At 36.3% G+C, this 24,228-nt stretch overlaps 1 protein-coding gene across 4 annotated transcripts in view; it reads left to right on the top strand.

Annotated features, from left to right (window-relative positions):
- Nucleotides 1-24,228, top strand: part of LOC136039622 (microtubule-actin cross-linking factor 1-like) — a 74,445-nt gene that overhangs the window by 14,620 nt on the left and 35,597 nt on the right. For all 4 annotated transcript variants that reach the window (XM_065723520.1, XM_065723519.1, XM_065723517.1 and 1 more), the window contains one exon: nt 20,609-20,839. The gene's annotated coding sequence lies outside the window, so the exon portion shown is untranslated. The remainder of the gene's footprint in view (nt 1-20,608; nt 20,840-24,228) is intronic.

Raw genomic sequence — 24,228 nt, 5'->3', positions numbered from 1 at the left:
AAAGGTCTTATCGTTATATGGTATACCAGAAAAATACATTAAAGTGATTTGCGCTATGTACGAGAATAATACTGCTGCGGTTAAGGTAGGAAATGAGGTTAGCAACTGGTTTTGTATTAAATCAGGAGTTAAGCAGGGTTGTGTTCTATCCCCCTTTATATGGATCATTTTGATGGACTTCGTCTTAAGGAGCACAGGAAAGGCAATTGGAGACCATGGAATCAAATGGGGAGGAAGAACGCTCCTGGACTTAGATTATGCTGATGATTTAAGCATATTAGATGAAAGTGTGAGCAAAATGAATGAATTTTTAGAGGTTTTACGAGTTCAGGGTGCTAAAATAGGCTTGAAAATTAATGTTAAGAAGACTAAGTCACTAAGGTTAGGAATAAGTGAAGATGAACAGGTGACCTTAGGTAACGAAAAGATTGATCAGGTTGGGAGCTTCAGTTACCTTGGTAGTATTATTAGTAAAGATGGTGGGAGCAGTGAAGATGTTAAAAGTAGAATAGCTAAAGCTCAGGGTGTTTTTTCACAGTTAAAAAAAGTTTGGAAGAATAGAAAGATAAGCCTACAAACCAAGATTAGAATATTGGAAGCTACAGTGATGACAGTGGTCAAATATGGCTCTGAAGCATGGACACTCCGAAAAGCAGATGAAAATTTACTAGATGTTTTCCAGAGAAATTGCCTACGGATTGTTCTGGGTACCCGGCTGACTGACCGTATTTCAAACAGTAGGTTGTACGAAAGTGGTTCAATCCCGCTTTCTGGGGCTATAATGAAAGAAAGGTTGAGATGGCTAGGCCACGTTCTACGGATGAAGGATGACAGATTACCGAAGATTGTCCTTTTTGGCCAACCGTCTGGGGCTACACGGAAAGCAGGTCGTCCTTGTCTGGGTTGGGAGGATGTCATAAATAAGGATTTAAAGGAAATGGGAACTTCCTGGGAGGGTGTAAAGAGGGAGGCTTTAAATAGATTAGGTTGGAGGAGGAGCGTGCGTAGCTGTGTTGGCCTCAGGCGGCTTGGTGCTGCAGTGAGTTATTAGTAGTAGTAGTAGTAGATACAAGTAAAAACAGATAAGAAAAAACGCAATGTATGGACTGAACTGTAAGAATTCATGTGGTATATACTGGGACATGTCCCACTACATACCACTTGTCCTTGTCCCAGTATATACCATGCGACCTCTACTTGCAAATTGTGCCCGATTTTTTTTACTACTGCATATTTTTCCACCAGATGACCACACGACGTGGCCTGATGTTTTAGCTTTCGTTTGCTATCTTACACACACAATTTCTGCAAACCGTTACAATATAAAGCACAAAAACTATTGCCCAAATATTTTTTGGGGGTATAGCCGAAACTTTGAAGTCGATTTTCTCAAAAACGAAAATAGCAACTTACCAAAATGATAGAACTGTCATGTCCGCCATTGAATGAACTATACTAGGTGGCTTTATTGGATTTTTTAAAGAAAGTTAGTTGGCAGATAAGTACCGTGTCCCACCTTATACCCCGTCCCTGCATATACCACTTACCCCTACTAGTTTTTTTTTTAACTTCAGCTTATATTATGTGCTCAGTCTCATTGAGAGACAGTTTTTGGTCTTGCTTCGATTTTCTTGCCCAAATTGATAAAATTCTTGCCCTGATGCTTTAAAAGAAAAAGGCTTTTGCCAACTTTGTCTCTTACTCAGACTATAAGTCTTGGGTTTTTCATCATTTATCCATGTCCCTTAACTCTTTTATTTTAAGACCACCAGCTTGATTTTAATTGTAAAATCTAACTGTTTTAAATTCCACTAAAGATGTAAATCTATTAGAGGTGAGAAAGAAAAAAATTACAACAAATAAATTGTTTTTGATGGACTTCTGTCAATTAAATATAGAATATTAACTTAATTCTGGAAGGTTTAGATTTCTTATTTTAAATTATGTTATGAAAGAGAGAGAAGAAAAAGAGATTTTAAAGTAAAACAACAGAAAGAAACGCATCAATTAAATTATATTTAAAACAAATTTACAATTTAAAATAACTTTTTCAACAAAATTGAATATTTTAACATAATTTGAAACAAAACAAAAATTTATAACTGAAATCAAATTCAAAAACATTAATTCTTTCTTGATTCCAGTATGAGGCACTAAAACTTTGAAAACTGAAGCCTTACTTTTAATTTAATAGTTTGAAGGGCCATAGAAAAAAAATGATGTACTAATATCAATGGCATTGTTTTTATGGCACTTGGTATTAACCAAATGACATATATCAATCACAAATCCTGTTGGTCTGTCTGTCCTGGTTTTGCTACTTCAGGCACTTCCAGGCAAGCTAGGACGATGATGTTTGACAGGCGTATCAGGGACCGGACCAGATTAAATTTGAAATAGTCTTTTCCCGATTTGATCATCTGGGGGGGGGAGTGTGGAGCCGGTTAATTTGGAAAAACATAGAAAAATGAAGTATTTTAACTTACAAACGGGTTAGAGGATCTTAATGAAATTTGATGTTTGGAAAGATATCGTGTCTCAGAGCTCATCTTAAATCCCGACCAGATCCGGTGACATTGGGGGGAATTGGGGGGGGGGGGGCAGACCTAAAATCTTGGAAAACGCTTAGAGTGGAGAGATCAAAACAAAACTTGGTGGAAAAAATAAGCAGAAGTCATAGATACGTTATTGACATAACTGGAACCGATCTGCTCTGTTTGGGGGAGTTGGGGGAGGGGGGGTAATTCTGAAAAATTAGAAAAAATGAGGTATTTTTAACTTACAAAGGAGTGATTGGATCTTAATGAAATTTGAAGTTTGGAAGGATATCGTGTCTCAGAGCTCTTATTTTAAATCCCGACTGGATCCAGTGCCGTTGGGGGGAATTGAGGGGGGGACCTAAAATCTTTGAAAACGCTTATAGTGGAAGGATCAGGATGACACTTGGTGGGAAAAATAAGAACAAGTCCTAGATACGTGATTGACATAACCGGAACGGATTTTCTCTATTTGGGGGAGTGTGGGGGGGGGGGTTAATTCTGAAAAATTAGAAAAAATTAGGTATTTTTAACTTGCAAAACAGTGATCCTATCTTAATGAAATTTCATATTTAGAAGGACATCGAAACTCAGATCTCTTATTTTTTATCCCGACCGGGTCCAGTGTCATTGGGGGTGGGGGACCGAAAATCTTGGAAAACGCTTAAAGCAGAGAGATCAGACTGAAACTTGGTAGAAAGAATAAGCACAAGTCCAAGATAGGTGACTGACATAACCGGACCGGATCCGCTCTCTTTGGGGGGGGGGAGTAATTCGGAAAAATTAGAAAAAATGAGGTATTTGTAACTTACGAACGGGTGATCATATCTTAATGAAAATTGATATTTAGAAAGATCTTATGCTTTAAAACTCTCATTTTAAGTCCCGACCAGATCCGGTGACGTTGAAGGGAGTTGGAGGAGGAAGCCGAAATTTTTGGAAAACGTAGAATCAAGGTATCTTACGAATGGGTGATCGGATCTCAATGAAACTTGATATATAGAAGAATCTTATGTCTCAGATGGTCCATTTTCAATTCGAATCGGATCCAGGGACATAGAGGGTTGGAGGGGGGAAACATATATCTTGGAAACTGGAAATCTTGGAAAATGCTTAGAGTGGAGATATTGGGATGAAACTTGATGGGAAGAATAAAAACAAGCTATAGATACAATATTGATATAATTGGTACGGATCCGTTCTCTTTGGGGGAGATGGGGGTTGTTAATTTGAAAAAATTAGAATAATTGAGGTATTTTTAACTTAAGAACGGGTGATCGGGTCTTAATGAAATTTGATATTTAGAAGGAACTCATTACTCAGAGCTCTTATTTCGAATCCTGATCAGATCTGTTGACATTGGGGGAGCTGGAGGGGAGGAACCAGAAATCTTGGAAAATCGTTATAATTTTGTAGATACGTGAATGACGTAACCAGACTGGATCCGCTCTCTTTGGGGGAGTTATGTGGTGGGATTCAGTGCTTTGGCGAGTTTGGTGCTTCTGGACGTGCTAGGACGATGAAAATTGGTATGTGTGTCAGGGAGCTGCACAAATTGACTTGATAAAGTCGTTTTCCCAGATTCGACCATCTGGGGGCTAAAGGGAGAAGAAAATTTGAGGTATTTTTAACTTGCGAGTTGATGATGGGATCTTAATGATTTTTGATATTTAGAAAGACCTTGTGACTCAGAGCTGTTATTTTAAATCCCAACCGTTATTAAGCCTCTGATTTTCCTTTTAAAGCAATCTATTGATTCTTAGAATTTCGCTAGAGCTCATACGATATGAGCTCTTAGCTCTTCCGACCTCGTCACAAGTGCCATATGAGCTCTTGTTATTGGAAATTTTTTTAAGATCTGCATTTTCCCAGTTTGGAGCAACTGTCAAAAGTTGCCATGATAGCATGGCTGGTGTTGGTTATGACCCGAAGAAAACATAGAGGTTGGAAAAAATCTGTTATCAGTGTTCTTGCTGTTACCTAACCGGTGTAATTGAAGCTTAAATAGGCCCTAATGAAAGGCATAAATACGTCTGGGAAAGCTTAGCTTTAAATAAAGGAGAAATAAGGTAGTTTGGTCGTTTAGCGGGGGGGGGGGAGAGGTGAACATAAAATGATGAAAGGTAAAAACACGTGTGGAATGTATAAAAGGAGTACCAAAAAGTAAATATTTTAATGAACGATGTACGGTAGCAACTTCAGGAGGAAGGTCAGAAAGCTACCCCGAGCGGGAGGCATGGGGATTTAGATTTAAAAATAAGTTATGATATTGAAAAGCAAACTTTAGCTGGTACAAAGGAACGATAAAATTTACTGAGAGAGACGGGGGTATTTTTAGCTGAAGGGAAAGGAACCAAAAATAAGTAACAAAAAAACAGATCTAAGATCTAAGAGGGGCTTAAGAGAGTCCCCCTGATAAGGTTGACGCAAAAATATACATCGAAAAGGGATGTCAATTTTAATAAGATTAAGAAAAGACTGGGGAGGGGGGGGGCTTAAGAAAATAAATAATATCAAACCAAAATGCTCAGAATTTTGATTTTTTTACGGATAATCAAGACATCTGGAAGGTTTGTTCTAGGAAGTAGTTCTATTATAAGAAATAAATCATTAGATATATCCAGAACCCTTTTCTGGTATTTCACTTGGAGTAATTTAAAACCAACGTTTTTGAGACATAATAACAATTCCGTGTAGTAAGTAGAGTAGGGACATAAGAGAAAATATTGGTAGACGGATCAGAAGGTCCTCCCAGTGAAGAGGGACATGGACAGGAATACGTTAGTCTAAGAATACACAAATGCCTCTCATTTTGGGCCCATAAATGTTAATTAATTCAGGGTTATAGATTTTATATTTTTTGATCCAATCCGGATTTTGTCTAATAGCTTTGGCATGTGGTTTAATTTGATGCGACGTACAAAAATCAATAAAATTCTAGTAGTTTGAGTTTTGCTCTCATTATCTCCTGGGCTCAAAGTAAAGCTCCTATGATGTTAAAACACTCTAGGTCACGGACATTTTGGATTCCCCCCTCTGCAAATTGATATCCTTAACATTGCACCTAAGATTGTTTATGCCCCAATAAACGTTTTGCTGTCTTAGGCAACTTCAGCGAAGTTTCAAAATTGTCATTATTAATTCAGGGTTATAGATTTTATATTTTTTGATCCTATCCGGATTTTGTCTAATAGCTTTGGTATGCGGTTTAATTTGATGTGATGTACAAAAATGAATAAAATTCTAGTAGTTTGAGTTTTGCTCTCATTATCTCCTGGGCTCAAAGTAAAGCTCCTATGATGTTAAAACACGGACATTTTGAATCCCCCCCTCTTCAAATTGATATCCCTAAGATTGCACCTAAGATTGTTTATTCCCCAGTAAACGTTTTGCTGTCTTAGCCAACTTCAGCGAAGCTTCAAAACTATCCCATACTATTTAGTGTTGCTGTTCTTAATTTATAGAAATGGTTGGATCCACTATCTAAGAGGTAAGATGTGCCTGAACAACCAAACCCTGTGGACCAAACACCTTTGATGCAAACTCTGTTTTGTGGAAAATATTTTCCGTAAGAGAATTCCGCTGGAAAACCCAGCCCTTTCACTAGAAATTCCCTTTGGGACTATCATCTCTACGGACTATTCCCTCTGCAAAAAATCAACGAAGGAAATTTGTAAGATTAATTTATTTCTTTTAAATCTTTTCTTTGTTTTTTTTTCTGGTTGGGATTTCAGCTCTATTATTAGGTTGAGAAACAGAATATTTTAATTGATTTACTTGTTGATTTGAAATTACGGATTTTGGCCAATCGTCCGTGTGAGCTTTCGAAAGACAAAGAAGAATGTAAAAAAAAATGGTTTTTTGGTTTCCTTTCTGATAATTAAACTAAATAGAAAATTATACTGAAATGCTAAATGAATATTTTGCAAAAGTAAGATCCAAATAAACGCATGTATCTTCTATTCTATCTCTTACACTATCCCTCTGTTTTTCTATCTGTTCCTAGCCTCCTCATCCACCTGGTTCCCCTTTCATTTACCACCTCTTATTAGTAAATTTATTTCTTAACCTTTTACGTGGGTTCACCTCTTCGTTCTGGACAATGCTTTCATATTCCCTCTGACAAAGATAAGTCTAGTTTTATATAATCTTTTAAAGTTGTCAAAGTTTTTTCTTTTTACATCTGGTTGTATATTCATAGCTGTCAACTAATTAATTCAGTCTGAGAAATCACTCTTTATTTGAAAAAAAAAGTTCGCAGGCTTTAAATTGTCATAAATTGTATCATAGCTTCACATATCTCAATCCATTGGGTGTATTATAAGATCTTCAAAGAAAGCATGCCTGCCATATAATTTACAAGGCATTTTAAAGTTTATTTTTTCAGTCACGATTCTCATGGGAGTGAGGTCCACAGATTCACTTACGCACGAAGTTTCAGAGACACGGATGGATACTATACTCCTTTTACATGTGGGATTCAGAATGACACATCATGAAAAAAAACTCTGTAAAAAAGCTCTGTAAAAAAAAAAAAAAAAAAAAAAAAAAAAAAAAAAAAAAAAAAAAAAAAAAAAAAAAAAAAAAAAAACCTAATAAAAACTCGGCTCAATAGTAACAGAAACTCTAAAAAATGGATTAGTCTTACCCATCTTACCCAGATTAGTCTTACCCATCAAACGTTACGAGCCTGATAAAATTTGCCACACTTTAGAAAATAGGGGAAAACACCCCCTAAAAGTCATACGATCTTGACGAAAATCACACCGTCAGATTCAGAGTATCAGAGAACCTTCTTCTAGCAGTTTCAAGCCCCTATCTATTAAAATGTGGAATTTCGCGAGCATTTTGCCAGCAGACAAATCACGGATGTTTTTTTATTAAGGGGTGATCGTATCGGCTCAGTGGTTCTAGAATGTCGCAAAAGGGCTCATTTTAACGGAAATTAAAAGTTCTAGTGCCCTTTTTAAGTGACCAAAAAATGCAGGGGACCTAGGAACCCTCCCACGCTCATTTTTCACCCAAAGTCACCGGATAAAAATTCTGAGATAGCCATTCAGTGGGATTTTTTGGTTTGGGGGGAGATTTGAGGGGGGGGTTACGTGGGAGGATCTTTCCATGGAGGAACTTCTCATGAAGGAAGAGACTTTCAATGAAGGGGGCGCAGGATTTTCTAGCATTATTTAAAAAACAGTGAAAAAATAAATATGAAAAGCCTTTTCTACTGAAAGTGAAGAGCAGCATTAAAACTTAAAACGAACAGAAATTATTACGCATATGAGGGGTTTACCTCCTCGTAATACCTCGCTCTTTACGCTGAAGTATTTTTGTAATTTCAACTATTTATTTTACGGCCTTTGTTATTCAGGGGTCATTCTTAAGAAATTTATACAAAATTTAAGCTTTAGTGTAAAGAGCGAGGAATCGACGAGGGGTGAGCCCCATCATATACGCAATAAAAACATACGAATATGGAAGTTCGCTTCGGAAGTTAATTCGTAAGTTACATATTTTTTACTTATGAAAACGTTCGTAAAAAATTAAAAGTTATAGTTGCCTTTTTATGTAATCAAAAAACTGGAGGGCAGCTAGACCTCCTCCCTCGCTCCTTTTTTCTCATAATCTTCTGATTAAAACTATGAAAAGGCCATTTATCCCCAAAAAATTTAGCCCCAACAGGACAGTCAACCAAGCTTAGTAATACTTTTTGGTACATTATTTTTGATCTGAATGTTTTAACCTTAAATTTTAATGAGTCAAAATCTTGTTTTTCCGACGTTAATTTCTGTTTTTTTTTTTTTTTTTTTTTTTTTTTTTTTTTTTTTTTTATACAGAGCTTTTCTTGTTGATGGGATCATTCTGAATCCCACAAATAAAAGGAGAATAGTTTCCATCCCTGTCTCTGAAATTTTGTGTGTAAGTGACTTGCTCTCAGGATCTCGCTCCCATAAGAATCTTGACTGAAAATATACGATGCCATGTATATTGTATGGTTGTGATGTTTTCTTTGAAGTAACAGTTAACCTGGACGATTAAGTTATGATACACATTATCATAACTTAACGTCTGCGAACTGTCTTTGGAAATAAAGAGTGATTTCTTACAATGACTAATATAGTTGACTGCTATAAATATTAAGACAAATGGGAAAATACTTTGACAACTACTAAAGAAGAGATAAAAACTACACTTATCTCTGTCAAAGGCAATATGAGGGCATCGTGAAGAACGAAGAGATGGGCCCAAGTGAAAGGTTAAGAAATAAATTTACTAATTGAGGCGTAAAATCAAAGGGGAAGGGAAATGATGTGGAGAGGGGGCAAGGGATGGAGAGAAAACAGATGGATAATGTAAGAGATAGAATAGAAGATATTTGAGATCTTTTGGGTCTCGCTTTAGTAAAACATACCTTTAGCATTCTAGTGTAATTTAGTATTTAGTTTACTTATCGGAAAGGGAGCCAAACCATTCATTACGTGTATTCTTTTATATCTAGGAGTTTTTTGAAAGCTCCCATGAACGATTAGCCAAAATTTCTAATTTTAAATAAACAAGCAAATTGATTTAAAAAATCCGTTTCTCAGCCTATTAGGAGAAGTATAACCCCAACGGCACACCTCAAAGAAAAGTGTTAAAAGAAACAAATTAATACATTTTCTTTAGGTAATTTTCTGTGGAGGGAATATTCCGTAGATGAAGGAGGGTCCCAAGTGGAAATTTTGGAAAAGGGATGGATTTTTTCCAGTGGAAATATCTAATGGAGAAGATTTTCCACAAAAGATAGTTTGCTTCAAAAGTTCATTTTTTATTTTTTATTATTAGTTTTTTTAGCTCTAACTATCGGCTAGAGGAGATCCTTGTCATAATATCTGTTTTCATGGCACTTGTATTAACCAAGTGACATATATCAATCTCTCCTCAAATCAATCTCTCGCAAATTCTCTCCGTCTGTTGGTCTCGGTTTTGCTACTTTAGGCACTTCCAGGCAAGCTAGGACGATGAAATTTGGCAGGCGTATCAGAGACTGGACCAGATTAAATTAGAAATAGTCGTTTTCCTGATCTGACCATTGGGGGGGGGGGGGTAGGGGGCCCGTTAATTCGGAAAAAATAGAAAAAATGAAATATTTTTAACTTACGAACGGTTGATCAGATCTTAATGAAATTTGATGTTTGAAAGGATATTGTATCTCAGAGCTGTTATTTTAAATCCCGACCGGATCTGTTGACATTGGGGGGGATTTGGGAGGGGGAAACCTAAAATCTTGGAAAACACTTAGAATGGAGGGATCGTGATGAAACTTGGTGGGAAAAATCAGCACAAGTCCTAGATACATGATTGGCATAACCGGAATGGATCCGCTCTCTTTGGGGTTGTTGGGAGGGGGGGGGGGGTTAATTCTGGAAAATTAAAAAAATGAAGTATTTTTAACTTCCGAACCGGTGATCGTATCTCAATGAAATTTGATATTTACAAGGATACCGTGTCTCACAGCTCTTGTTTTAAATCCCGACCGGATCTGGTGACATTGAGGGGAGTTTGGGGGGCCTAAAATCATGGAAAACGCTTAGATTGGAGGGATCGGGATGAAACTTGGTGGGAAAAATAAGCAGAAGTCTTAGATACGTGATTTACATAATTGGAACGGAGTTAATTCTGAAAAATTAGAAAACATGACGTATTTTAACTTACGAAGGAGTCATGGGATCTTCATGAAACTTCATATATAGAAGGACCTCGTAATTCAGATCTCTTATTTTAAATCTCAACCGGATCCTGCGTCATTGGGGGGGGGGGACCGGAAATCTTAGAAAATACTTAAAGCAAAGAGATCAGGATGAAACTGGATGGGAAGAATAAAAACCTGTCTAAGATACGTCCAAGATACGTGACTTACATAACCGGAACGGATCCACTCTGGATCCGGTGACATGTAGAGGAGTTGGGAGTGGGGGACCTAAAATCTTGGAAAACGCTTAGAGTAGAGGGATCGGGACGAAACCTGGTGGGAAAAATAAGCAGAAGTCCTAGATGCGTGATTGACATAACCAGAACGGATCTGCTCTATTGGGGGGAGTTGGGGAGAGGGTTAATTTTGAAAAATGAGAAAAAATGAGGTACTTTTAATTTACGAAGGAGTGATCGTTAATGAAATTTCATATTTAGAAGGACCTCGTATCCCGACGGGATCCAGCGTCATTGGGGAGGGGGGGGGGCGGAAACACTGGAAAACACTTAAAGCGGAGATATTAGGAAGAAACTTGGTGGGAAGAATAAAAACATGTCCAAAATCCATGACTGACATAACTGGACTGGATCCGCCCTTTTTGGTGGAGTTGGGGGTAGTGAATAATTCGGAAAAATTAGAAAAAATGAGGTATTTGTAACTTACGAACGGGTGATCAGATCTTAATAAAATTCGATATTCAGAAGGATCTTGTGCTTTAGAGCTCTTATTTTAAATCCCGACCAGATCCGATGACATTGGGGGGAGTTAGATGGGGAAACCGGAATTCTTGGAAAACGTGAAAATTGAGGTATCTTTATCTTACGAATGGGTGATCGGATCTTAATGAAACTTGATATATAGACGGTTTTTATGTCTCAGATGCTCCATTTTCAATTCGAATTGGATTCAGGGACATAGAGTGGAGAGATCGGGATGAAACTTTTTGGAAGAATAAGCACAAGTTATAGATACGTGATTGATATAATTGGAACGGATCTGTTCACTCTGGAGGAACTAGGGGTTGTTGATTTGGAAAAATTAAAAAAACTGAGGAATTTTTAACTTAAGAACGGGTGACGGGATTTTAATGAAATTTGATATTTAGAAGGAACTCATGTCTCAGAGCTCTTGTTTCAAATCCCGACCAGATCTATTGAAATTGGGGGAGTTGGAGGGGGAAACCGGAAATCTTGGAAAACGCTTAATGTAGATAAATCAGGATGACACTTGGTGGGTAGAATACGCAAATGTCGTAGATGCATGATTGACGTAACCGTACAAGATAGGGGGTGGGGTTCAGTGCTTTTGCGAGTTTTGGCTTATGGACGTGCTAGGACGATGGAAATTGGTAGGCGTGTCCGGGAGCTGCACAAAGTGACTTGTTAAAGTCCTCTTCCCCGATTAAACCATCTTGGGTACTGAAGGGAGAGGAAAAAGTAGAAAAAATGAGGTATTTATAACTTGCAAGTGGGTGGTCGGATCTTAATGACTGTAAATAATGAAATCCCGACCGGCATTAAGCTTCCGATTTTCCTGTTAAATCAATCTATTGATTCTTAGAATTTTGCTAGAGCTCGTACCATATGAGCTCTTGGCTCCTCCGGCCTCGTCACAAGTGCCATATGAGCTCTTAGCTCTTGTTTGTAGTTGAGCTCACGAATTAATTAGTAAAATCGAGAATGCACCGAAAATCTAATTTTATTAGCTTTAAAATTTAATGTAGTATTTAGGTGTTCGTTTATCTGCTGAAAACGGGTCTTGAAAAGTTGCTATTAGCATCATAAACAGCGCAATAGTGCTAGAGATATGCGGGCACAATGTATTACTTGTTTACTTATTTTATTTATTTTTTTTAGACCAGGGCGCTTCGTGTATAAGGAGTAGTTGCAGAATCTTTGAAACGTGTTCAGTCGATTTGAAATTGAAAGACCTTTTTGACAGTCGAAAGTGATAGGAGGGCAACCATCCCCCCTCCCACGACAATCAATGCCCCAAAAATATCCAATTTGTTCAGCTTTGTTGAAAGGTTCAGAAATTGTATCTTTTTGGATGACATATCCCCTCTACTGCTCTCAAAATCAGAGTTTGAAGTTTTTCTCCGGGGGCGCATAAGTTTATAGAAAGGATGGTCTTATTAACTTCGGAGGGGGCTCGTTGGATCGGAAATCAGAAATTTTATTTCCTTTTTTAAGAGTCAAAGTGATCGGAGGCCAGCTAAAGCTCCCCCCCTGCCATATTTTTTCCAAATGAATCCGATAGAAATTCCTAAATAGCCGTTTTTTCAAAAAATTGTCCAAAGATCACATTGCAAGGCCTCTGGGGTTGACGCAATCGCTCAGAGTCTAGGGGGAAAGAATTAGATTAATGATACACTGAAACAATCTTCTCGAGATTAAGGTAAATTTGCTATTTTCTGCCGCAGTATACTTCACACAGCTCGAGGTCGTGAAAAAAAAAGGAAAAAAAAGAGAAAGGATAGCGAAACGGAGAAAACTTACATTTCGTACCAGATGTTTCTGCAAGATTAATTAGATAAGAGAGGCCCCACCTGATGTTGGGCATAAAAATGGCATACAAAGAATTGTTAAGTTGTTCCAACATTATTGAATTACTTCCCCTTTTCTGGAAGATCGACTCAAGAATAGTCACTAAGAAGATCTTCAATTTATTTATAAAGTTAGTTTATTATCTGATGTCCTATCTTGAACAGTTTAACTGACTTCGACCCTTTAATTTACTTTTCGCTGAAACGTTTTTTAATTTTTTATTTTTTTTTACTTCGCTGTTTTTCAGCTTTCTGATTTCTAACTTTAAAATCGCGATTCTTACTGTTTTCTGACTGACTTGACAATGGGCAATCATGATAACTTCTTCTTAATTTGTTTTATATTATTTCCTTTAGTGCGTCGTCAGTCACAAGACTTGAGGATTCTTAGACTAGGTCAGTCGTTTTATAATGGCGGATGTAATGCTAAGCGAACATTAGATCTTTACTATACGATAATATTAAAAAAACTTCGTTTTCTTAAAGAGTTAAAGAGGCTGCGTCCCAAAGTCGAACCTTAAAACGTACAGGAATTAGGAGAGGCAGTTGGGGGGCTGCCGCCCCCCAACTGCATAAGCTGGCTTAGAACCAAAAAACAAGAAAACAAGAACCAAAAGACAGTATGAAAGGCTTCCTGTGCAATCCTGGGCCCATCTTGGTCATCACATGGTTTTCAATACTTTGCAATGCTCTCATATCAACAAGAGTCGAAATCCTGCACAGTCTCAAGCGTATTATCTCAGACTCGTTATATATTCATTCCTACAAATATTATAGTAAGGGGAAGCAACTCATAATAGATAACTTAACTATAAAAGAGAAACAAACTCAGAAGAATCACCCATCAATCAGAATCCAGTGCAAACGCTGTGTCGTTAACTAGACTATAATTTCCTCGAGCGGCACCACTCCTCGGGGTCACACTGCAGCGCTGTTTGCAGTCACGGTTCTGGGTAGGCAAACTCGTGAATGGTCCATCCTGGCACTACTATGAGGCAACTCAAGCAGGATTTTGGTTTGGGGATAGGAACGGAGGAAGGAGTTTATGACTGAGCGGAGACTTCAAACAATATCACAGCAGAGGAACAGCTCCAACCTTTTACACCCAGCCTATACTCGTCAGGTCATTCGTTGCTGCTCTTCTGCAAGAGCATTTTAAAAAGTTTTTATTTTATCACAATACCTCGAGAATGAAAAGACTGATTTATTCAAATTTGGTTTAAATAACCAATTTTAATTTTCATCGTTTTGTAAGGGAGGAGGTAAACAGGTAAACATTCTTAATTCCCAAAGGTCCAGATCAGATGTATCCTTAACTGCTTTCCGTAAAGCAATTTTGTTTGTTTCAAGGTTTCGTTTATGTAGCTTTTTACTTTCATAATATGAAAAAAACTTCGTTTTCTTAAAGAGTTAAAGAGGCTGCGTCCCAAAGTCGAACATTAAAACGTACAGGAATTAGGAGAGGCAGTTGGGGGGCTGCCGCCCCCCAAACACCCCGCTTTTAAAGACTCTTTTGTACAGGTTTTTTGTTGTACACCAACAAACCCCCAGCTCTTAGCTTGTGTGCTCTGTGTCTGGGAAACAATTTCAATAATTATGTTAAAATGTAAATGGAGTGGTCAACTTCATTGTTACTAATTACTAGTTTCGGCGCAATGGTTCTCCTGTCCTCTTGTGTTTAACATTTTTCGAAGTTTTTTCATTATTCATTCATTTCAATTTTTTGTTAATTAAAAGAGGGCCTTTCCGAAGCCAAGAGCGGGGGGTTAGGGGGGTGGCAGCCCCCACAACAAAAAACCTGTACAAAAGAGTGTTTAAAAGCGGGGGGTTTAAAAGCAACTGCCTCTCCTAATTCCTGTACGTTTTAAGGTTCGACTTTGGGACGCAGCCTCTTTAACTCTTTAAGAAAACGAAGTTTTTTTCATATTATTTCTGTACGTTTTTCTACAATCCATGGTGGATGTAATTTAATAATAATTTTCCATGTTTATTTTCTCGCTTTCTGTATCAATAAATTCAAACTGAAAAAATTATCCGATTTTGATAATTTTAATAGTTTAGCAGCTTAATTAAAAATTTAGCAGCTAGTGGTTCATACCCACCCGCCTCCGGTTTATGGGCCCAGCGCGCTTCCGCTGCGCCAAGCTGTTGTTATGCTTGTTATCAAACAAGTTATTACAATAGAAAATTTCACCAACGGCTTCAATTAGGAAATCAATTTAAATGGTTCTTTTAACTTGCTTCCATCAAGCCTTACCCCCGCTTCAGTATAAATTCTTGTGAACATTCCAGTATGTAATTCTGATCACATGTTTCCATGTTTATTTTCTCCCTTTCTGTATCAATAAATTCAAACTGACAAAATTACCTAATTTTACAAATTTACCTAATTTTACAAATTTTAAAAAGTTAGCAGCTAGCGGTTTCGATCCACCGACCTCTGGGTTATGGGCCCAGCACGCTTCCGCTGCGCCAAGCTGCTGTTAGTGTAAGAATTTTTCAAAGAAGTGATGTTATTACAAGAGAAAATTTTACCTTCAATGGGGAAATGGGTTTTTCTAAGCTAGAAAATCGGGGGGTTAAGATTTTCCGACGAAACGTTCCAGGAAAATTACTCGGAGAATTCCGCGTCGAATGAGTCTTCGTACACCCAGATCCGATGTCGGCTGTGACCTGTAGGCGTGGCAGAAAAAAAGGGTTTCTGTCATTTTTCTCAAATAAAAATTTTACGGATTAAGACAGCATTTTTTGAAGCTTTCATTCAGTCTCACCATGTCGAGCTGATCATTTTGATGTACTTGATGTTGAAATTCGTAACTTTTAACAACAAAAAACTTAACATGGGATCTTATGGGGAAATGGGGTTTTCTAAGCTAGAAAATCGGGGGGTTAAGATTTTCCGACGAAACTTTCAAGCAAAATTACTCGGAGAATTCCGCGTCGAATGAGTCTTCGTACACCCAGATCCGATGTCGGCTGTGACCTTTAGGTGTGGCAGAAAGAAAAAACAAAAGGAGAACATGAACATTATGTGGCTATGCGTGGTTTCTGGAAAACAAGGAAGGAGTTATCGGATCGAGCTGAAATTTCGCAGATAAGCTCCTGGGCCCTAGGGAACCTTAACTTGTGAATTTCAGCCTGGAATTTCATCGGACAACGTTAAAGGGGGGCTGGGGTTGGGGGGTCGAAACTTTCGGCCAGATTTTCCCCATGAAGGGAAAGTCGGAGGGGGATGAAATTTGGCAGGTTTCTTAGTTGGAGCTCGGGCTACGAAATGCATCCCTCCCCATCCCTCTGCGACCACTGGATCGCTTAACATTGTCGTGGTTCGCCTCTTTAAAGAGGCACGAGTGTGCCTCCTTGACTACTATGCAGGAAAGGTAGGATGTATATTCAGGATGAGAGAAGTCAATTTTTTCTACTAATCTAATCGCTAACATATTTGAAGTACCCTGAACAGTAAAAATCAAATCTGAATGTTTGATTGAAATTTAAATATATACGTATATATGAAACATGTATATATATGAGAAAATAGGAAAAAAATCGGTAATTGAATTTTTATTAAAAATTTTCATATTCAGTTTTTCTAGTAGCGGTTGCCAAATTAAAATAATCATTTTGTGAAAAATGAGCTAAAAACGTAGAGCACCTAATAGCTTAAAATAATGTATCTTTCCTTTGAATGAAGGGTGAAAAGCGTTTTCGTACTTAAGAAATTAACTTGTGCTTTTGATTAATGTGCCAACGCCGACAGCAATGTGGCTCTGCTCTATAACTATAATAATTTTGAAACAACCATAAGACAAATTTTAAAAACTGCTGTTTTGAGGTTCAGATATACCTAAGGCCGGTTCGATCTGCCAAAAAATGTGTTTTCTTTTGAATGTCTGTGGTGCTTCAATTTTAATCAAAACTCAATTTGGACGAGACAGATTTTCTTGCCATTCTGATCCTCAGCTCATTTCTTCCCTTTTATATAATCGCTATCAGTTTGAAGAATATTAATAATTTGATCTGTGTATATAAAGAGTCAATCTAAGAGATCCAATTAATTTGCAAATAATTATGCAATTAATTGGTTTGTATCATTTCAAATTCATAGGGATGGTCTCTCAAATTAAGTTTTAATACCCAAAAACTATAACAAATTTTGTTGTTAAACGCTGAACATAGTTTTTTTTAGACTTCAACTCTGAAATGTATTTAAAAATATTCTACATATTTGAGAACATCAATTTACACCAACAATTTGTGGGCGTAATTTCAAGTCAATAATTTGTGAGTAAAAGTACAACGATAAACAAGTCTTTTAAATATTGAATTAAATCTAGCTAACCTGCTGATTAGTTATGTTACTGATCGTTTAATTAATCAATCATTACTAATTATATTTTTTATAATCTAATATTACATTCAAATTAATTAACTGTTATATTTAATTAAATACTGAGTAATTATATTTATTGTAGCTGTTGTTTACTTCCTGGACTTGCTCGAGTTGACCTCTGAGAGGTTTATATTAAATTCAAATGGGGTAAAAGAGTTTTGAAGGGATGCAGTTTATGCTCATATATATGCTCGGCTTATTTTTCTTCTTTTTTTTACGACGATGATAGAAACGAAAAGTTTAGACTGAAATTGCGCGCAAATGTCTATTTATGAAATATTCTTGTGCCAAAAGGGCGGCTATTCTATTTCAGTGTGATTGACACGGTATCTGTGGCTTTTGACATACCTTATAACAGATTTTAAGTATAAATTGCTCATTAATAGTGGGAACAATTAAAATGGTGCTTAAGAGTGAACACAAAGAGAAAAAGAGAGAATACATTGAAATAATCTCATGGTTAATAGTAAGTTTTAATTTCATTGTTTAATGTCATTAATTTCTTATATGACGTATTTTCAAGAGCCGATAATCTTATTGTTATTTCTGCAGAAAAATACCCCCCCCCCCAAAAAAAAAAAACAAAAACAAAAAAAAAAAACAGAAAAAAAACAACTGATTGGCCAAAATTAAAAACCTGATCGGTCCTCTGTAAAAAGCTAGCATAATAATGTAAAGTTTCTAAGTCGGAAGACTTTTAAATTGAAAAAAAAGTGAACTTGTTAATATACAAAACTTGTTACTTTACTTCCTGTGTCCTTCTTTTCTCTGTTTTTCAATGGGTAAAGTAAGAAGCAGTGGCGTCAATTCATGGAAATTAGAAGAGGGCAAACTTTATTTTTCTAAATATAGATGGAAGTGGCTTTTTTTTATTGTTTTCTTTGAATTATCGTACCAAAAAGAAATCAATGAAATTGCTTAAAAAGGGTATTTTTCAAAATCTAGAGGGGGGGCAAGTCTTAGGGGCCAATTAATAAGTAAATCCCCTTTTTCTGTCTGGTTAACATGGAATAAAGTAAATCCTACTTTTATTGATTTTATTGTTTCACTTGTCAGAACTAATTTCTTCCTGTAAAAGCTATTAAACATCCTTATAATAATGTAACATTTGAATTTTTCAATTTCTAAGCTGTGTTTAGATGTATTCTGAACTAAGAAAGTTTTAGAAAGTATATTGTTTCCTATCTTAAATACTTATTGATTTCTAATTAGCAATATATAAGATTAGTTTAGCTTCTATAGCGAACACCTGGACAGGTAATATCAAACAGTTCATGGTAACGAACTATAGTAAGGAGCTACCCGGCTCAATAGTAACCAAAACTCTAAAAAATGGAATTTTGATACCAATAGCTACATCAAAAGAATCGCATTTTATGCTGATTTTAAATATATAAGTTTCATCAAGTTTAATCCTACTCATCAAAAGTTACGAGCCCGAGAAAATTTGCGTTATTTTTGAAAATAGGGGGAAACGCTCCCTAGAAGTCATAGAATCTTAACGAAAATCACACCATCAGATTCAGCGTATCATAGAACCCTACTGTAGAAGTTTCAAGCTCGTATCTACAAAAATGTGGAATTTTGTATTTTTTGCCAGAAGGCAGATCAGGGAAGCGTGTTTATTTTATTTTTTTTTTGCTTGTTTTTTTTTCCCCAGGGGTTATCGTATTGACCAAAAAAATTGGAAGGCACCTAGGCCCCTCCCACGCTAATTATTTTACCAAAGTCAACGGATCAAAATTCTGAGATAGCCATTTTATTCAGCGTAGTCTTAAAACCTTATAACTATGTCTTTGGGGACGACTTACTCCCCCACAGTCCCTGTGGGAGGGGCAACAAGTTACAAACCTTGACCAGTGCTTACATATAGTAATGGTTATTGGGAAGTGTACAGGCGTTTTCAGGAGGATTTTTTTGGTTGGGGGAGGGGTTGAGAAGAGGGGGATATGCTGGGGGAACTATCCATCGATAATTGTCATGAGGGAAGAAAATTTCCATGAAGGGAGCGCAGGATTTACTAGCATTATTTAAAAAAACAATGAAAAAATAAATAAGTTTTTTCAGCTGGAAGTAAGGAACAGCATTAAAACTTGAAACAAACAGAAATTATTACCCATATAAGGGGCTCACCTCCTCCTAATACCTCGCTCTTTACGCTAAAGTATTTTTAGTAATTTCAACTATTTATTCTACGGCTTTTGTGATTCAGGGGTCATTTTTAATGAATTGGGACAAAATTTAAGCTTTAGTGTAAAGAGCGAGGTACTGACGAGGGGGCGAACCCCCTCATATATGTAATAAAAAAATGAGAATACAAAAGTTCTTTACGTAAGCTAATTTATAAGCTACGTAAATCTTTTACTAATAAAAAGATTCGTAAAAAACTAAAAGTTCTAGTTGCCTTTTTAATTAACCGAAAAATCGGAGGGCAACTAGGCTTCCTCCCCCGCTCTAAAGTTTTTTACTGTTTTAAAAAGAAGAATTGAGAGACATTATTCCTCTGCGGAGAGCCAAAATCAAAACATGCATTGATTCAAAAACGTTCAGAAATTAAATAAAAAAAAAAACAAGTTTTTTTTTAACTGAAAGTAAGGAGCGACATTAAAACTTAAACGAACAGAAATTACTTCGTATATGAAAGAGGCTTCTTTCTCACCAACGCCCCGCTCTTTACGCTAAAGTTTGACTCTTTCTCTCAACTCTTCTTTTTAAAACAGTTAAAAACTTTAGCGTAAAGAGTGGGGTGTTGGTGAGAAAGAAGCCCCTTTCATATACGAAGTAATTTCTGTTCGTTTTAAGTTTTAATGTCGCTCCTTACTTTAAGTTAAAAAAACTTATTTTTTTATTTAATAATGTTTAAAGTACGAATCTATTCTATCTGTACGAATCTATCTTTATTGTTTCTATTGTTTGGTAAATGACGACTTATACTTATTGACGACATGACTGCCAGTCCATGGATTATTCTTTATGGTTGATTGTGTATGGCTATGCTGTTTGACCTATCTGATTGTATGGATGAGTAGGGTTAAGGCCTCATTCAAGTACTGGTCTATATTAATCACTAATTTAGGAAAACAGTCATCTTTTTCTCCTTGTCTTTTTTTTTCTTTTTATGTGTTTGTGCTCTTGCATTTGTGGTTTCTCTTTACATATATATATATATATATATATATATATATATATATATATATATATATATATATATATATATATATATATATATATATATATAATATGAGAAATAGTCTCTTATAAAATAATAATTTTTATTTTAAGGTTCTTGGAAAGAATATATTGTAAACTATAACGCTTAAAATTTGTGACGCTTAAAAAATATAACTTTTAAAATTTGGCTTTTTGTCCTCTCATGGTGTAACTCAATATGTTTTCTTGTTTTACAGATAGTCCAATTCAATCTCAACTCAACGTCACTGTCAATCGTTCCACCGCTATCGACACGAAGTTGTCTGATCGCCTAACAGAGTTAGACTTAATGAAGGATGAAGCGAACAAACATTTAGAAGCCTTGAAGTCTCTATCAGCACCCTAGATAGGCTAGAAAAGCAAATGCCCAAAGATATGCACCTGCCACAAAGCAAAGATGAAGCCGACAAACTTATCAAAATATAAAGGTACTTTTTTAGATTATCCAATGCTTCGTTTCCCGAGAGTAGTTTTTTAGGCCGAAGTGGCCATAATAGTGAATAAGAAAATTTGCATTATTCTTGGTCTGTCTTAAACCGAAATTTTTTTTTGAACATTAGAAACAGGAACTAAATTTCCCCTTACGTACATCTTAGACATTTATAATTCTAATAAGGGGGGGGGGGCATAATGCCAGAATTACCTCTCACTCAATCGGACTATCTGTCTTGTTTTTGTTCTACAGTTTGCCTAGATTTCATGCCCAGAAACTATTCGCTTTTATTTCAAAGTGGCTATAATAGCGAGCGGAAAAATCCAAGATTTTATCACAATAGGAAATTAACTCTATTTTTCTCGGTCTGTCTTAAACTGAAAAAGGAAACAGAATTACATGAAGCAATAGCACAGGGATGTACGCAAGGGAGCGCTCTTTGCCCCTCTACGGAATCCTGATTTTTTCCGATTGTCTAGTAATTTTCATTAAACTAATCCAAAAATCTTGTTTATGTCATTACCGCTTACCCCCTCCCCCCCCCCCAAAAAAAAAGAAAAGTTTTTGCGTACCTGCCTGTACTAGTGTAAAAATTGCTAAAACAACAAAACAGAAGCTTCATCCGAAAAAAGGGAACTGAATGACTGTACCGTTTTTCTTAGTTTTTATGGCACTTATAGTGACATATAGCGATCGCAAATTCTGTCAGACTGTCTGTCTGTCCCTGTTTTGAGAAGGCATAGGGGTTTTGAGCCCTACTTATGTTACTTTCTGCTCGTTTTGAGTTTGGCTCGGTTATTATAGTAATTTCTGTTCGTTTTTAGTTTTATTTATTTATTAATGCTGATTTGTGGTAGTTGTACGCTTGGTAAATATTACACATAAGTTTTCCTTGGGTAAATCGGGGTATGGAAGGTGGTCTCAAAGCGTGGTCTTCTAGTTCTGCATGATAAAATTAATAGCAATAGAAAGCAACACTGGGTTGGCCACACAATTTCTAAATTGTGAGTAAAATACACATATTTTGCTAAAATTCACTTTATTCTATTATCAGAAGACATTTCGTATAGCATGGTGATGCAGAGATAAATGTCCCACAAGTAGCAATAACGTTGTGTGAAATATGAGTAATTTCAGTCATAATTCTTAGCACATTTGTGTCAGTTCTTTTTTGTCTGTTAAAAATAAATATTAAAAAAAGTGAAAATAGTGAGAAATCAGCATGGTATCAAACGGTTCGTGGTAACAAACTGTAGTAAGGAGCGACTCCCTTATTTTCAAAAAAGGGGGAAACAGCCCCTAAATGTCATTGAATCTTAATTAAAATCACAGCATCAGATTCAGCGTTCAGAGAACCTTGCTGTAGGAATTCCAAGCTCCTATCTGCAAAAATGTAGAATTTTGTATTTTTCGCCAGAAAAAAGATCACGGATGTGTGTTTATTTTTTTTTTTTTTTGGGGGAGGGCTATCGTATCGACTCAGTGATCCTAGAATGTCGCAACAGGGCTCATTCTAGCGGAAATTAAAAGTTATAGTGTCCTTTTTAAGTGACCAAAAAAATTGGAGGGTAACTAGGCCCCTTCCCACACTTATGGGTTTCCCAAAGTCACCAGATCAAAATTTTGAGATTGCCATTTTGTTTAGGATAGTTGAAAACTCAATAAATACGTATTTGAGGACGAGTTAATCCCCCACAGTCGCCGGGGGAAGGGCTGCAAGTTATAAATTTTGCCCATTGTTTACGTATAATATTGGTTATTGACGAAGTATACTGAACATTTTCAGGGGGTATTTTTCTAGTTGTGGGGGGGGGAGACGGTCAGGGGTTACATGAGAGGATTTTTCTATTGATGAATTTATCATAGGGGAAGAAAATTTTCATGAAGGGGCACTGGTTTTTCCAGCATTCTTTAGAAAAACAATGAGAAATTAAATAAATAAAAAAGTTTTTTCAACTGAAAGTAAGAAGTAAAATTAAAACTAGGCCCCCTCCCACGCTCATTCTCTTCCCAAAGCCACCGGATCAAAGTTTTGAGACAGCCATTTTGTTCAGCATAGTCGAAAAATCTAGTAACTATGTCTTTGAGGACGCATTAACCCCCACAGTTCCTGAGGGAAGGGCTGTAAGTTATGAACTTCGCCCATTGTTTACATATAGTATTGGTTATTTTGAAGTATACTGACGTTGCCAGGGTGATTTTTTCTCTTAACGCTAAAGATTTTACTGTTTTAAAAGAAGAGTTGTGACAAAGAGTCAAAATTTAGCGTAAAGAGTGATGCATTGAGGAGGGGACAGCCCCTTTCATATACAGAATAATATCTGTGTTTTAAGTTTTATTGTCGCTCCTTATTTTCAGTTAAAAAAAAAACTTTGTTATATTTAATTGTACATGGGGACGGTGCAGTGTTCATGCGCTCGTTTGTGAATCCAAAATGCAAGGAGAGTTTCAATTTAATACTAGAAATACAAATTAAAACAATTAAATGATTCTTGGAGCAGATCCCCCTCTACCAAATTCCATGACCAAACTACAACCAATTTGACCTATTTAATTATAGAGCAAATATCATTATAAAAGTCCTAAGATCTATTTTCTTTTCCAATGATTTCCTTTTCATTCAGGAAATTATATTCACTGTATATCTACCTTCTTATTTTTCAATGATTCCAATTTCTGTCCTTTCTGCAGATGTATAGAATGTATTCATTTCCGCTTTTGACGTTTTTAAAACAAGAGGATCGTCTTGAACAGATATATTTGAGGAAGTAAAAGCTCCTTAAATCCTAGGGGAAAAAATTGACCTGAGTAAATGTGACAAAACAGGATGGACAGAAGATTTTTTCAATTTGCTATTAACTAGACTCCTAGTTTTACTTGATGGTAAGGTTTCACAAGCAGTTTATTTGGAAAAATGATAATGTGCAACATATTATAAAGTGTAATGAACTGCTATTTTTTTTCGCTTTCCTTACGTTAAAAAAGAGCAGAGAATAACTAAAAAAAAATTTCTGCTCAAAATAAAGAGCAAATTTGGCACTTAAAATGAGCAACAGTTTTAAAGCTACTTAATAAATTATAGTTTTTTCAAATTTTTTTGAGGGGGGCAACTTCCCACCTTAGCTCCACCCCATTCGATGATGCCACCACTCAGAGCAAACACCTAGAAAAAGACTTTTGCGAGGCTAATGACAAATCTGAACACGGTATGACGGAAAATATAACAGGAACATTATCAAGGAGAGGAATCTCTCTGGATAAACTAGCTTTCCAGTCTCATGATTATGCAAGTGCCACGTCTAATCAATTTAAAGGGGCCCAGTAGAAAGTATCTGAACTTCTTTTTGATGTTTGCCTCACATTCCCTGCCAGGCACACAGATTA

Source organism: Artemia franciscana, chromosome 19 (assembly GCF_032884065.1).
Source record: "Artemia franciscana chromosome 19, ASM3288406v1, whole genome shotgun sequence".
Classification (NCBI taxonomy): domain Eukaryota; kingdom Metazoa; phylum Arthropoda; class Branchiopoda; order Anostraca; family Artemiidae; genus Artemia; species Artemia franciscana.
This window is presented reverse-complemented; position numbering and strand designations above follow the sequence as displayed.